Below are 12,763 nucleotides of genomic sequence, written 5' to 3'. Positions count from 1 at the left end.
GTGCTCGTCCCGATGCCGTAGTAAGCTGACATCAGGAAGTATCTTTCAACTCGATCTCACTCGCTTTCAGTAAGAGGAAGTAAGCTAAATAAAGAAAGAACGTTCCTTACTAGTGAGCTATCAGTTTCTGTGGTTCAATTGAGACACAGAGGAATATTGTGAGTCAAAAACACACCCATTTCAAGTGAGGAAACAATCAAATGAATCGAAAGATTAGCCCATAATTATAATATACTTATGAAAAAGGCACACTTAATCATTAAAGATCGATTGAAGGTATTGTTTTAGAATCTGTGTTAGTTTGTTACACTTTTCCCCCCAAGTCCCTGCAGTCAAGTCCTTTCAAAGCTTTTATTGTGAATGCAGTAGCCTTTTTCCTGATTCCTGTAACCGGGCTAACTTCATCACGCCTCTCTGTCTGGGCGAGGGCGGGCCCTCCTGAGTTGATGTAACCCAACACCTGGCGCCCACCCCTCCCAAATCTCAACAGATACATTTCATATGGAATGCGAAGACTGTGTTTTATCTGCGGGGACAAAAGTACAAACACTGCACAAATACCCTCGTCTTAAAATAAAAAAGAGGATGAAAGAAGTGCGGCGGGCTAAATGACACCGTGGCGTAATGCACAGGGCTTTCTCAAAAGGCATCTGTTTCATCTGTGTGTGTGTGTGTGTGTGTGTGTGTGTGTGTGTGTGTCCGTCCTGAAACGTTTAACACTTGCACCCTGGTTATATCCTCGCTGTCTGAGGGGAGGGAGAAAGCACCAAAGGCGAGGAGCCGGGAGAAAGGTCTCGTCGGCAAACAAGAGCTTCAGACGTAAACATTTGCCTCATGATTATTCTTGATTGTTAAGGCCAGAGGCCCTGCGACATTATCAGGTTTCCAGGCGTGTTATTTGGAGACGATCGGATTGCATTTGGCAACGGAATCACGCACCGACGTTACAGCCACGTTAGGAGAGAAAAAAAAAGACTTTATTGTACAGCTTAGTTCAGGCTGTCAGAGTCAGGTCTTTAAATCCTCGAATGGCGACGATAAAAGCCGTGATTGCGTTTTGGTGTTTTCCGTCTTTTCTAATTGGCTGACATGCACTGCAGAGACAGACAGACAGGCAGGCAGACAGACAGGATCTCCCTAGCAGAACCTCCCCTCCTGTCTCCAGCCGTCCTGGGTCTCAGCTCTGGTTGGAGGAATCCGGGGGAACACGCTCGTGTAAACAGAAACCCGATCCGGTGCGCAGGGTTTGGATTTCGCCCCCTCGTACACCCGCTGATGACACCCGATCCGGGCCGGCTTTGGGAACAGGGCTTATCTGATGCCTCACAAAAGGCCCCTCTCTCCTCGCTCTCCATAACAGCGCACATCTGGTGCCTCTGCAGGGAGCGCTGTCCCTCAAGGCCCCCCTTCGGACGGGGTGAAAGTCGGGATAAGAACGTCTCACAGTTCCCCTTACTGCTCTGCTCTTCCCACTCAAAAAAAAAAAAAAAAAAAACCCCACACGTATAGGTTCGATTTCAAGAAAACCGGCCACTACTTTAATTATAAGACCAAGTTCAAATTGCCAGCAAGACGGCAAACAGAAATGTAGACGTCTGGAGCAGTGGAGGTAGCATTTACAGTCTGACAATTCTGCTGAAGTGTACCCACTTCCACCGTTAGGGGGCAGTAAACGGCTATGCCCATAGAGCCCTTCCATGGGTGCAAACGTGCCTACCGAGTGTATTGTGGATGCGCACGCAGCATGGGGTCAGAAACTTGTCATTGCAGATAAAGCAAAGAGCGTGGATATTTCTGCATAAATTGTCCATTAAGGTTTGCGAGAAATACCTCGGAAAATTAGCATTAGCCGATACCTGAGATACCTGATCAGGCTAATTGCAAGCTAACTACTTACTTCCACAACAAATTAACTTTGAGCAGCATAGCTTGCATGTGTTTCATATGCAATCCCAAGCTTTTCAGCATAATATAACAGAAATGGCTGATAAATGACTTACCTGGAATTACGTGAACGCTGCCGAACCCGAGCATCTTTGACAGCATTAGCATCATTCAAGAATTTTCGTTTCAGTGCTTATAGAGCCACAGACGACGTCTGTTTTGTCGAAACGGTTGAGATCCTGCAGGCATTCTGGAAAAACTCGACACCACTGCTCGTTCTGTTTTCACAACCAACAGAAGCACATGCAGGCATCTAACAGCGAAGTGTTGAACTTGTTCGTGTGCCGCCAACGCAACTGCACGTCACCAACGCTCCAATTGGATGGAATGTTGATTGACAATGGGCGCACATACGTTCAGACGGACAGGTATTTATTATATGTTGTTTTGAATATGAAAAAAAAAATAAATGAATACACAAAATGTACTGCCAAAATGCAAATTAAGTGTATTCATAAAAGAGAAATAGACACCAAAGAAAGAAGAAGAAGAAGCCTTTATTAATCTCACACTGGGGAAATTTGCATGATTACTACAACAACAGTACAGTCGAAAAGAATGGATATTATATTGATTAAAAAGAAATAAAGTAATATAAAAATATTTATAGACTAAGAAGGAACCAACAAAATATTCACAATATTCACATTATTGACAAACAAAATAAATGCATTCTCAAATATAAGATGAATGGATCACAATATACGCCAAGATTATATTCAATCTGCAAGCATCTTGAACAAAACGCTCTTTCAGGTCTTCGTGAGTTCCTGGCGCTCCTCCTAACTGAACACTGGGTGTCGCTGTTGCCCCATTTATAGGACTAGCCGGAGCCAGACAGGGGTGACCGTTCAACAGGTGGCTCTCCAGCTGGGATATATTAGCTTATCTCCCATGCTAACGTGGTGTTGAGATTGATTACTTTAGATTGATGAGATTGATGAGAACAAGCCAGGCTAGAAGTAATGAGAAAAAAGTAAACAAGTTTTTCAATGCTTTAAATTGGGATAGGGCAAGGGCGACAGTTCCGGAGCATGCGCACTGGGACGAAGTCCCTCCATAAAGAAATACATATTTCCCTATATTTCCGTTCAGTTTAAACTAAAAGGTGATAAAGCGTGATAATTCGAGTCCTCGCGTTGAAAACACACCCCACCACGAGGCTACATCGTGTTGCTGTGGCTCCTTCTGTTCCGCTGCGGTGGAGCCTGCTTGCCCGCAGCTGACCGACGTCACGGATGCGCTGCCGGTATAAAACCCCGCGCCTGATGCTGCGTCCACATTAGAGAGAGGCAGCGTCCTGTGGGCATCCTCCTGCACTTGGCCAAATTACAGCAAACAAGCAACGCAAGAAAAGAAAAAAGAAAATGTCCAAAATGACGATCGTTCAGCTCGGAGTGCTCGTCTTCACTATATGTTTAACGACACAGGTAAGCCGACTTTTATCGTTTTACGGGTCGAATTTAAGTTATTGTTCTAAATAAAAAATAAATTAAAAAAAAAAAAAATGCTAATGCCTGCTCATAGGATGAGAGTCTTTAATTAACACAGATGGACGCTCAAAGTTAAAGTTTTTTATTTATTTAATTATCTAGAAAATAAATACCCCCCCTTCTTTTTTTCTTTTTTTTTTTTTTTTTACCTTGACCTTATAATGTGATATAACGTGTCGAGACCTGAGGCACTTATGTTATTGATATGATATTACCTCACACTTTATTTCAAACTACACTCTATTTGCCTTTTAAAATTCATTTTCCTGGGCAATTCCCCCCCACCCCAAAATGTATCCTCTGCATTTGAGCAGCTCAGACTCCACTCAATTAATGATTCAGTCGGAGCGTATTGTCTACCTGTTGGAGAGAATCTTAAGTTTCTTCTCGGCGGGTTGTGCCAACGGTAATCTGACACTTTGGGCGATGAAAATTAGGTCGGCCTCGCCGTGTTTTGCGCACCCTGCGCGACGCTGTCTTGGAGCACACGCTGTCGTCGACTTTGAAAAGAAAACATCAGGGCGGTGCACCTTCATTGTAGAAGCTCCGGTCTGGATTGACTTCAATTTCCATTCCTGCAGGGCCATGATACATCTGCTAGTGAAGGTTAGAAGTAGATGCTTGTTGTGTGCTTGAATGACAACTGACCTACCCCGCCCCCCTCCCCCTCCCTCTTCGCATTCTGACAGGTGGCCTCCCAGAACAGCACAGACCCCACGGCGGGGGGCAACTCCACCTCCAACCTCAACACCACCACCATGGCCACGGGCACCTACAGCAGTTCGGCCAACTCCACCACGGCTACCGGAGCGGGCGTCTCGCTGCACCCGGCCACCTTCTCCCTCCTGCTCCCCGTCTCGATGGCAGCGTCTGTCCTGCAGCGCTACTGCTGAAGCTCAGCCACTCGCTGGCGCCCCCATGCTCCCACCAAACCCCGGGGTCCCGTCTCCCCTTCCTTCCTCAACACTCCCATCTCGCCCCCCACTACTACCACCGCAACCGCCGCCTCTTCTACCCCGCGTAGTTCAGCCCTCCCTCTCCTCTCTTCTCTTACCCATCACGACACAGAGACCACGAGACTAAAGGATGGACTCGGCGGGGGAAAAAAACAAAAAAGAAAACGAAAACGCAAAGCAAAATGTTGTCCTTCTAATGGTAAAGCAAAATGTCGCTCCAGACATTTCTTTGTAACAGAAGGGGAGGGGGAGGTTCTAAAAAAAATCAGCTGGACACTGTTGCCGAGACCCGGTTCGGCCGAGGCCTGGAACGACGAGGAGCGGCGGTGGTGAATCCAACCCTGGCTCTCGCCTTTTCCTGTTGTTGCATTGGAGACGCTCCGATCGCCCTGTCACGTGTCACCATAGAAATGTGGACCACTTGAGTTTGAGTGTAATGCGTTCTGTATGTGAAAAAAAAAACGTTGGCTTTGCGCCAGAACCCCTGCCCCAAACCCCCCCACCCCCCTCCCAATATCTGAGCAGTTTTTTGCCTGTTGAGTGAAGAAGCAGATAGAAATTCACAAATTGATCCAGAATTTGGCTTTTTTTCTTTCTTTTTTTTTTTTTAAGACGTGCAAGAGATGGATGTAGCATTGAAGTTGCCACACAACCTGTTTCAGTTTTCTATTAAGAGTTGTGGTCTTTCACTGACACCTTCCCCCCCCAACCCACCACCTTCATCCAGGGGTTATTAGACCCAGGATACGACTGTTTGCATAACCACACGGGAAGGCTTCAAGTTAGATTTATATCCCCCGCCCCCCCTTATAGTTTATATTTTGTATAAATGGAAATGTAACGTTTATTAGTTTGGGTATAATACGATGGAAGACATGAAAATGTACAATAAATTATTAAAAATGAAAAACTGTAATCGTTTGCTTGTTTGTTTTTTGAAAGTCTTGCTGAAGTCAAGCGATTTCGCAGATTTGCTCATTTGCCCATTCAAGTCAATGAACCTGATTCATTTAGTCAGTTGATCCGACGGGCGTGGCGATGTTGTTTTTCCCGTCCACTGTCCTGCCCGGCGGTCTAGACAAGCGCACGCTGATCCACGAGCCAACGTTGGACTCAGCATTCCCCCGAAGCCCCCGCTGATCTGCTCTGGATTAGCACCAGAGCGGCTCGGGCACTGACGCGGGCATTGCGGTGATGCGCAAGGTCGAAACCAGCTTGTTTTTTAAAGGTTGCGATTCTTCACTCGATACGGTCAAAAAGTCTCTCGGAGTCGTCGTTTTCGCCAAAGAGGTTCGAGCGTCCTGGCTGGAGTCTTCCCCTCGCTGGAGGAGCGGACGAGTTCAGAGGGGCCCCCTTCGAGGGAGCGAGGTGTCACCCTGGATTATGTTTAAGTCTCGTTTAGCCTCTGGCTGTTGCTCAAAAGTGTCTGTTCCTGTCAGTGTCCCGCAGCTTAAGGGCCAAACAGCTGGGAAAGCAGTGCGCTCGATCAAATCAATACGCTTAAAAGGAAACAAACAATCAATTTCGTCGAAGAGTTTTGAAGGACGTCGATTTGGCGAGCGGTGAAGTCGACGCATGAACGCCGACGGACAGAGGCATTCAGGCGTCGGTTGATCATTGCGATGGCAAAGTGAATAGCATGCGGGGTTCGGAAGCGCCTCAGCACCAGTAAATCCAGTCTCATGACTCATTAGCCCGGACCATTGTCTCCCAATCCCCTCTGCACTGTTAACCTCCCCTCACACCACACTATCTGCACTCCATCTCCCCGCCCCTCCCTTATCCGGCTCTGCCCATTTACTGTCTCTCCGTTTCATTGGGATTTCTATGAAGTCATCACTTGGTGGTGGTGTGGCTGGGAAGAGGGTCATGGGTTCGGATCCTGGAAGGCCGGGAACTCTGTTGGATTTCCGTCAAGAGAGAAATGTTGGATGCTGATGACCCTGCCAGTAGCTAACCATCCAGACCGATCTTACAGTTTTGCTGTACATGATGTAAAATGATGAAAAAAGCTGCTAAAATCAGCCGCAAATGGATGTTGAGTTCAGATTACATGACTTCTTGTTTTCTCCATTTATTGGCTTTCAACTACAGCAGCAGGACTTACAGCTTGTTGTCAAACATAACAGAGCCTGTATATGCTAAAAAGCCCCTTTCATTTTATGAATTTCTCCGTTTGAGTGGAGAAGAAACATCAACTTTTTTATATGTGTGTGTGTGTGTGTGTGTGTGCGTGTGTGTGTGTGTGTGTGTATATATATTTGGTGATTATCCTGCCAGTATCTCATCTCCAATCTAATTTTATATTCAATTCAAATAAACATGTCAATTTTTATCCATTTAAACAGCTGCAGTGTAGCCATAAACATCGTCCAAGATGACGATTAGATCACGGTCTAAGTGTTTAACAGCATTACCGGCCCAAACAGCAATATAATAGTGAAAAATGACATAACTAGATTTTTGATATTTTGATCCTGTTTTCCAACCATGCACAACACGATAACAGCAGGGAACAGCAAAGTGAGTGTTTTTGGATGAGGTAGGGGTGTTGTGGGTGGTCATTCACAATGCCAAAGTACAAGGAACTTATGACGCAACTTGTTCTTGAAGGGGTGTCCCGTTTCATGGAGGTAGATTTCATCCGCTTGTGACTCAGCGCTTAGGGACAATGTGTCGGCGTAAAAATGACAAATGCCATTTGGCCCTGATATTCTGCTGTTGGTCCATCAGGAGCCTTATAAGAAACTGGTTGTGGCTAACTGTGCCATGACAAGCTAGCACGGTAGCCAAGAGTGAGTGGAGTGAGTGAGTGAGTGAGTGAGTGAGCGGACAACACTGTAGGTGATCTGTCTTTTGTCTCTGTGTCTATTGTGTATCGTGAATCAGCCGCTGCTCCTGCTTCCAGTAATATCGCATGCCATGTGCCTTTTCGTTTATTTCCTGGAAGGGCTCAGCAGCCGCGGGGTTCCTGGAACAACACGAAGCGCGCCGGGTTGCGTTTCGTGTTGTTCAGGTACATATCATTTAGCGTTACAATTAAACAGTGAACAAATTGTGGAGATTTGATTTCGCGTAACCGTTTAACCACACAGAGTGAAAACCAAATACATGAAACCACCTGATTAGAATGCGTTGCTGTAACTCTGGGCATGTTTGTCGGCTAGCGGATGCTAACAGCGAGGTCTCCCACTAGTGGCGCCTTCACAGCAGTCCTGCCACATTGACAGGTTGCTCGTTGGGCACTTTGACGTGTGTCCTTCGTTGCTCACTTCATTTTGAGCGTGCAAATAGCACACACTCAACATAGTATTGAGGGATTTGGAACACAGTTTTACTTCCTTCAGCCCTTTTTTAATTTTTTTTTTTTAGATCTATCGCTTCCAGTTCCGTGGTCACCGTCACGAGAGAACTGAGCGAGACACGGCAGCCTCCCCTCCAAGCGTGGTGCGTGACACCCAACGGACCTTTAATCATTGATCGGCTCCATGAATTATTCAGGTGGTCGCGGGGATAATGACCAACACATGCACGTATTAGCGCTTTACGCTCGTCTCACGTGGCCAGACCCACAACCAAAAAGGGCCTCCCGACGGAACCGAGCATTTCGGGCACTCGTCCATTCCACTCCCATACCATGGCTGCCACTTTTTGTGGACTCTGCACTGTTGTTTAAGTTTCCATAAATAATGTAACCGATATCAGAGACAGTGGTCACGTTTCGGCCGTTATGGCAAAGCCCCTCAGACTTGTGTCGAGTTTCAGAGCCGAAGTCGAAACAAGGAACGACATCACATCCCGGTTGCCTGGAAACACAAAGAAAAATAGCTTTGGCAAAAATGATGTGGACGCTGCTGCTTTTACCACCCTGGAAAGCAGGTTGCCTCAGGTAATTACTGCACCTTTCAGCCTCTTGCATGGACGATTTTCTTTTCCCTCCTCCCTTCGCTCTCCAGGTGGCTGTTTTTCGGTCTCATTAATAATCCAGTTCACGCCTCGGAGGCTGCAATGAGTCACGGCGGCGCGGCGGATTTTGGCCCGCTCGTTCAAAAAAGCTCCCACCGCACCGCTAGCGGTTGGTTTTTTCGGTGACGTCTGGTGACTGCATCGGAGACGGTCTCTGACCTCCCCCCCCCCCCCCCCCCCCCGACGATCAGAAGCAGCTGCTCACACACTCCGCTCGCGGTGCTTTCTGGCCGGTTCTGCCTTTTTTATTTGCCAGGTAGAGAAAAACAGGACAGCAGGTAGCAGCAGCAGCTGTCACGGCAACAGAGGCCTGGTGACACAGAGTCCATACAGGAACAGATCATTTCATAATGTCGAAGTGTGACGCTCATTAAAAAGAAAAGAAGAAGATTGATTGGAAACGTCAGAATTCGAAAGACGCTAAAGTTTTAAGGGCGCTTGAGGCGCTTTTGGACTTTATCGATTCTTTGCTAATGTGCAAAATGCAAGAGGTTGGCAAGATAGATGAGCGAGGCGTAAATCCGACAAGTGAAAAAAGTGAAATTTGGGAAATCCAGCTGCCCTTATTTTCATTTAAAATAACTAAGAAACATTTTCAAGACCCATCAGATAAAGTATTGAGGAACTTGGCCTAACAATAAGGGCCATCTTAAGGGTGCTTTCAAAACACGGAGCAGTGTGTTTGGAAAAGAAGGAACAATGTCATTCAAATAAGAGCAGGCCTCGCTTGCTCGCTGAATCAAATCTCTCTCTCTTTTTTTTTCGGTCTTCCAACAATCCAATTGCACGAAAAACAAAACATCTCCTTAGAATCACCGAGACTGATTTACACCCATTTACATCTCCGCAAAACCACCGCGGTTCAGATTTGCAAGCCGACACAGTTCGGCTCTCTAAAGGTAAAACAGTGCCAAAGTCGTGTTGTTGCTGTGTGATTCCAGTGTCGCTGTTTGTTTCAATAGCGGGAGTTTTTGCTGAAGCGAGAAATCGTCTGACTTAAATCCTCTTTTGTGACATTTGCAGCTTGCCGATAAGTCCTTATTGCATTTCACCGAAATCACAAGCCAAACTTCCCATTTAAATTCGGCCATCAATCGAATCTGGCAGGGTCAATATGGTTTAAAACGTTTGTGTTTTGTAAATGACCGTAAAGGGGATTTTTTATTTTTATTTTTTTACAGCGATGAACCCTCTGGCCTCAAGTGCTCCTGGTTCCTCTCTTCCTGTGAGCATTTGACTACTATTACAATCCATTTACCAGTGGGTGTGTCCTTGCCTCTGGTGGCATCTTACAGCCGCTGAAGGGCATTTGAACCGCCTTGGAACCAAATCTGTTTCCTTCCTGCTTTCCTTTCCTGCTTCCTGCATTAGCCCATTCATACCACACCATCACCAAACCAGTTGATATATAGAGGGTGCTTAATTGCTTTATACTGCTCCTGAAATGCTAAAGGGTATCAAGATTGTGAGAAATATTAGTCGCGAAGACAGAGTTTAGTTTAGCTTAGTTTTGCTAAGTCACTGTGAAGTACGCAGCGTTTCTTTGTGCATTTCATCCGGATGGGAGTCTACCGGCTGCGACTCATCACTTCATGTATTTTTGTATCAACCGCAGCTATTTTGGTGAGTAATCAGATGCATCCTTGGACGATCTCTGGTTTGCTGTTCACGCTGTCCTGTCGAGCGAACGCAGCAGGGAGAGCAGCGTAAAGGAAATCACTTGCAAGCAAATCCGAAAGGGCCGACAGGAAGATTTCATTCAAATCACCTCTGGAGACGGAGTCGGCGAGAGGGCGGCAAGGAGGCCCGAGGTCTTCCTTCCTGTCCGGGAGCTAATTGTCCACCCCGGCGAATGTTTTTCTTTTCCACTCTGCATTTTTCATCTGACAGCTACAGTTGATCAATTAGCGCAGACCGCGGCTGGCCTCTATTAAACTGTTTGGTTTCTCTCCTCCTCACTAATCACATAGCTTGTCAATTAGGGGCACAAATGGATCCTCCGCTGCTGGCTGCTCGCTGATTCGTGTCCAGAGGATGTGGTTGCCATAGAATCCAAACATAACACAAACAGGAGGGATGCTTGGCACCCAAACTGCCCTGTTTGCCCAATGTGCCCACATGACAGATGATTTTCTCGGCCTGAGCAAAGTCGCTGAGTCTGAGTGCCATCACGTCTGGGGTTCATCATGCAGCGAGTCCCGGGGAACATTTCCTGAATCCGTTGGATCGTTGCATGTATCCGTCTGGCAAAGAGCCCTTTGAAAGTGGTTGGGAAGGAGAGGACAAAACTAGGATGCTGATTGGATGAATATTCATGATCACAATAAACCTGGGATACTGGAGCACAAGGCGTTCGGTTGGTGTGAAAGAAAGGCTCATTATCTGCAACAATTGTTTGCAACCGGAAGTAGCTTCTTTGCTCAGTGTTCGTCCGTGTGTGTGTGTGATTTCAGAACCTCAGAGAAAATCGAACCCGACTCGGCTAGCAACACAAATTAGCGTGCTCGCAATGTGGAAACCTAAGCCGAACACCAGCTGCCGCACGCTGTGTTTCTATTACAGTTTTTCGCAAAACATAAGCGATATTTCGAAAATTTCGACAAAGTAACATCGCGAATTGCAGGTATTGCCAGTGAATGGTGTGAAGCACGTAAGCAAATATTGCGTCTCCTCCTCCGCTCAAACATAATGTGCCATTTTCATTGGTCACATGACCCTGTACTTCACCCCCGGCGACGCATAAATGCGAAAAAAGTGTTTCCACACTTGTACCTCTACATCAATATGTCTAAAAAAAACATGAGCGCAATATTTTCGAGGTTCTAAGTTTAAGTGTTTCCTTTACCAATTTTTTTATCGCGACATTTAGGGTTTTTTTGCGCAATTCGAGGGGTCATGGAAACGCTGCTTGTGTTATGCCCCGCCCACCCGATCTTAAAAACATGAATGAGCAACACTCGGCCCGCCGTCGCCTCTCATCCCCCGTTTTAACGCCAACGGATGGAACCTGCAGCGCTTAACCTGATTTCACCGGGAAAAACCAGGTTGTATCCCTGACGTGCAGCATCCCGCCTGTCTGCAGCCGCAGCGCGCTCATCCTCAGACGCCGCCTCGGATCTAACTGGGACGGACCATCCTCCTCCTCCTCCTCCTCCTCCTCCTCCTCCCCCTCCCCCTCCCCCACCCTCCGTGTCTAACCTTTTGAAGGACACCTGATGCTGCACGATGGCACCTGCTCGCTGGGAATAGCTCCCCCCCGCTCACTGTGCGCCGAGAGGGAAGCTACATGAGAACAGTCCCCCTCCACCCCCCACCTGCCCCCCACACAACCCTCCACTCGCTTTCCCACTTTGCCATAAACCTACAGTGTACACCAACTAATCCCGCTCACAATGACCTGCTGAATACCTTGATGCGGCGGCGGAGTCTGGATGTCTCGGGACCATCTGGCCGACGAGAGCTGCAGACAATCGGCGACTCTTGTTCCCGGGTCGCTCCGCCTGTCAGACGCATCTGACGGGCGGCCCTTAAATCCCGCCCGCACGCTTCTCACACACTCCGAACCGACGTTTCTAAGGGGAGCTCCCCAAACAAAAACAGTCTTTTATCGTTTAATGATATATTGTAGTTTATTTGGTGAAACAAACAACATTAAACCAAATTAAAAACGCACAGCTTAATGAGTTCATTGATACTCGGCAGGGAACAAAACAGGGACCTAATTAGTTGCAAATTCAGCTTGCTTGCCTAATTTGAAACGCTGTTTAATGAACTTCACGTCAACTGAATTAAAACTTTAAAAAAAACGGCCAACTGTTTTCATGAACACATCCCACTCTGTGGGACCCGACGGACGTTGTTTTCCCTGTCGGATCGGCTCTAAATAAAAAGCAGACACACCTACCTGCGTCTGGCGGACACACATCGCAACGCCTCGCAAACACCAAACGTGATGAGCGAAGGCGGATGGCAAACAGGATGCCGGACAAGCAGAGAAAATATTTAAACAGCGAGGCGTTTTAGGGGACTTTACAATCAATAAAGAGAAAGGAAGAGCGTGTTTACGATGAAAACACGATGAGGAAGTTAGCATGTGGAAACCAAGCTAAACCTCATTGTAGGTCAGTCTGTGATTCCGCAAGGTGCTCGCCGGATCACACTCCCACACACACTGGGATGAATGCGTGTTGAGGTCCTGTGTGCTTATGTACTTGATTCCACAGAATGCCAGGTGATTGACAGCCCTTTAAATGTGACAGACTGGGCCTTCAAAAGTAGCATGGGAGTTTACTTTTCTTTCAGCTACCTCATTAGCAGCCTGCCAGCTAGCCCGAATAAATAAATAAATAAACAAACATATAAATAAATAAGTAAATAAATAAACAAATAAAACATCCCACCCCT

This window comes from Nelusetta ayraudi, unplaced genomic scaffold (assembly GCF_046127955.1).
Source record: "Nelusetta ayraudi isolate G7.1 ecotype Tasmania unplaced genomic scaffold, CSIRO-AGI_Nayr_v1 ptg000151l, whole genome shotgun sequence".
Taxonomy (NCBI): Eukaryota; Metazoa; Chordata; class Actinopteri; order Tetraodontiformes; family Monacanthidae; genus Nelusetta; species Nelusetta ayraudi.
The sequence above is the reverse complement of the archived record's forward strand: the minus strand, read 5'-3'. Positions refer to the sequence as shown.